We start from the raw sequence: 4,178 nt of genomic DNA, 5'->3' as shown, positions 1-4,178 counted from the left end.
CATACACAAGGCAACGCAAATATCGAATTATATACCAAACAAAAAGCTTTCAAAGATGCATTCGAACCACAAAATGTTTGTATGGTAGTATTTATTAAGAATAATTAAAATCAAGTACCAAAGACTTAGTGCCCTCGTGCATGAAGGCTTTAAACAAATATAGTTAAAACAAGAATAAACCGGATTAAGTCACTAGTTAACTTCGTGAATCACTTATTATGAATATAGTTGCCAACTAGATACTGTCAATATGACCGCACGTGTAATATTTTTAACAAATATTTCTTATAGAATATTCTGGTAGAAACCGATCGAATCCAGTGTAGATAATGAGATGTCACGATATTCCAGCCAGTTTGTCCTACTAATATCAGAACGCAGGAGTTTGTGTGTAAGGATGTTTTTTCATCTTTCACGCAAAAACAACAACGGATTTAGACGAAACTTGGTACACAGATAGTTTATGGTTAACAAATTGGATGGTTCATTGTTCATTGATGGCACATTTTAACTGTGAGGCAACTCTTTGTCTTAAGGACCATTTTAAAGCAACATAAAGAATTACCTTTTGATCCGAAAATCTGTGAATATAGAAAAGCTAAACCAGTGTGCAATGTATCCCGATTCACATACAGCTGGACACAAAATTTCTACCCTTTCCTTGGCCCACATTTGTATAATAACATAAATAAACGAATTAAGATCTATCGCTGACAAATAAAAAATGTAAAAAAAGAACATGTATGTGGCTACAGGAACTTGACTACAATGCTACTGAAAGTCTGCTTAAACCCTTAAAATAAAATATTATCTACCATAAAAAATGCGCTCCCAACACAAATCTACACACGAACACATACACACACCCACACATAAACACACATAAACGCACATACAGTTTTAATATATTGTAAGTTTTTTTATCATTTTTTATGTACTACTTTAATTATTATTTTGTTTGTATATTCTTGTCCTGTTTTTATTATTTTATTTAATTTCTGTGTTCAATTTACTTACTGTTAATACTCATCCAAATAATCACCTTTGTCAAAGGATTTGAAAGGATGCTTTCCTTTGTTTTGTAGATAATGTTTAAAAACTTCATTTTATTCTCAAAATGCTTTGTTTTTTTTTTTTTTTTTGTCTTAATGTTTCAAAAAATGTGTTGAAAATTTTAAATTTTTTATAATTTTTTTTATTGTATATATTTTTTTTTTCTCTTTCCCTTTTCGCTGCTCTCTTTATTTTTCTAAATTTTGCATTGTTTGTAGTTAAATACAAAATATAATGTGTATAATACTGGTGATCTGTGGCACAGGTTTTACCTAAAACAGACTCCAGTCTCTATGTCATATACAAACCACTTTTATGTAACCATAATTTTCTGATGATGAGAAAAATAAAAGACATTTTTGATTTTTTTTTGGTTCTGCACGGATAGCTAAGTCACCAGCCAGCTGGTTGAGGTCACCAAGCTAAAGCCACTGCGCGTCGTGTCGCGGCCTCGATCCCCGCGTATTACACGCTATGTGTGATCTAGCAATGCTTGTCTTGAGTCTGGGTGTCTCGGGCATTTAACTTGAATGTTTGTGAAAACCCCCGCTATAGGTTTATTTAATAACCATCGTGCGGGAGTTGTTTTTTTTTTATAAAAAAAAATACCTTTTTAAGGGATTTTCGACTTCATGTTCATTTTGTACGTCGGTTTAACCGTTTCGGTCACTGTTTTCCCGCAAACGTTACTCTGCGAAATAACTAGGTAGGTAAAGAGAAAACAAAACATTTGTTTTCATTAGATTTCTCACTTTAACAATAAGGTATCAGGAAATCTGCAGGTTACCTAGTTAAAAATGGATATTAGGTAACGTTCTCCATTCAAATAAGTTGAAATTAAAATAAAAGTATCAAAATAAGTTTCAGTGAAATACAAAAAGCGGCTCCGATTCTGCGGTGGCCCATGAGGGGATCGAACCCGCGACCTTCGCGTTGTTAGCACGACGCTCTAACCAACTGAGCTAATGGGCCACATGAACATTGATGTGAAAAAGCTGTGTAGTATCTTAACAAGACCCCGATTCTGCTATTTACAACGGCCGATAAATGAATGGCAATTGAATTAAATTTGAAATTAATCCTATTCTCTTGAGCTTTATGCCAACACAATAATTGAAAATTTATTTTAATTACCTTAAGTGTACCGTCCCACACTTCTAATTATTGTGTAGAAAAAATGCTTAAGATAAAACGAAAAAGTGTCGTTTTTGAGCCAATTTACATTCATTCATCGGCCATTGGGGCCCTGTTCCGAAAATTCTGTGGACATTTAACTTTTTCCTTACAAATAGAAACCTGTCAAGTGCTATTCATGTTTGTGACTCGTAGTGGGTCAACCCCTAGTGGGCTTCGCATAAAGAAAAACAAATTCGTAACAAAAAATGTGACCCATCAAATCCATGATTGTACCGACCATAGCTTAACCTCGATGTTTTTTTCATTATTTGCTGGTGCATCTTTTGAGTATGGAACCCTAGAAATCATTTGTATTTGCATTTGTGAAAATAAAATACAAGTATATTTTAACTCTGTACCACATAACAAATTATATAATAAACGCCAAAAAGTAATAAAAATACGTTTAAGTACAAATGGATTACCATTATCATCGGGGTGGTACGAGTATTAAGAATAAAGATTATTTGTTAACTTGAAAAGGGTTTTTATGTAAAATTATTGTTAATATTCGATTTAAAATATTCTTTTTCAAGTTTTAGGAAGCAGCTATGCTGTCTTTTATAAGCAAGATGATGTTTAACACACAAGTTAGTCTCTCCAGTCTCCTCTCAGTTCAATCATTCTCTTCATAGATGGCGCTAGTGGTCTGAAAGCGAAGCTGCTCGTATTAGAAGGTCTGTGAATTGTTTGCTACAATTATTTTTGATAATGAGAGTCAAAAAAGTACGTAGTATTTGAAATGAATATACAGACTAGACTGAACGAATAGCCGACTGATGACTGCACAAAACTCACTGTATGCGACGCGTAGCGGGTCGAACCCCAGTAGCATTATATGTGATTCACGAATACATATTTTAAGTTTGCATGTCTTTATGCAAATGACTTGAATGTTTATAAAACGTGAATCCAGACAGGATTTAGTGCTTTAGTTCGAGTTACATGATGATGATGCCTTTATTCTGCAAATATGGACATTCGGTATTCACAAAGATGACATGACCATATTCAACACACGTGCTACGAGTAGTCATTGTGCTACGCGTAGTCAATACTACCACGCGTAGTAGCTGACGAGGACCATCGAATAGCTTAACGTTTTCGTGTTTAATTAACATTAACAGGTACCCAGTGTTAACTTTTCTAAATGGCATCTTTTTATGGGTCTGTAATACAGTGAAATCAAATGTCTTGTGACGTCACTTACCAGTACGCTTTTTACTAGCATGTGATGTTAGCAACCTTAAATCCTTTCAATCTTGCTTACTTTTAATTATGTCATAAAGTTAAAATTATGTATTAAATATTTATTTGAAATCTGACGGACTATACAGATTTATATTATTTGATTTAGTCAAATACCCTTTTCCATACATTTGGGTCATTACTTTAAAAATGTCACTTGTCTAAGAGCGCAGATGGTCTAAAAGACAAATTGTAGCCGTGTAAGATATGAGACACGTTTTGGCGAATAATTCACGGAATACGTTACATTATTTATATTTAAGAATGTATATTTTAATGTTAATAAATGTATTAATAAAGATCTGTTTGGTTCTATTTCATTTAATATATTTTTTCTTTTATGTAACGAAACCCTATCACTAAGTTCCTCCGACGGTTCCACTATCTGTCTGTTCGTCCTTCACTAGTCTTTCGTCGCCTAGCCAATTTGTTTTTCTTTAGCCTATCAGTACGGAATCCTCAATGTCGCGAGTCCAACTCGGACTTGACCGGTTTAATTACTTTCATTTTAGACATAATCGGTTGAGTAAAAACCTAAGTCTTTGGAGCCAAATATACATGCTAAAGTAATTACTGCATACACAAGGCAACGCAAATATCGAATTATATACCAAACAAAAAGCTTTCAAAGATGCATTCGAACCACAAAATGTTTGTATGGTAGTATTTATTAAGAATAATTAAAATCAAGTACCAAAGAC

At 33.5% G+C, this 4,178-nt stretch overlaps 1 non-coding gene across 1 annotated transcript; it reads right to left on the bottom strand.

Moving 5' to 3' along the window:
• Window positions 1-1,951: 1,951 nt before the first annotated feature.
• Window positions 1,952-2,025, bottom strand: Trnav-aac. Its single transcript has one exon. It is a non-coding gene; the product is annotated as a tRNA-Val (tRNA).
• Between the last annotated feature and the right edge of the window lie 2,153 nt (window positions 2,026-4,178).

Source organism: Trichoplusia ni, unplaced genomic scaffold, assembly GCF_003590095.1.
Source record: "Trichoplusia ni isolate ovarian cell line Hi5 unplaced genomic scaffold, tn1 tig00003447, whole genome shotgun sequence".
NCBI classification, from domain to species: Eukaryota; Metazoa; Arthropoda; class Insecta; order Lepidoptera; family Noctuidae; genus Trichoplusia; species Trichoplusia ni.
Note: the sequence above shows the minus strand (reverse complement) of the source record. Positions and strands in the feature narration are given on the sequence as shown.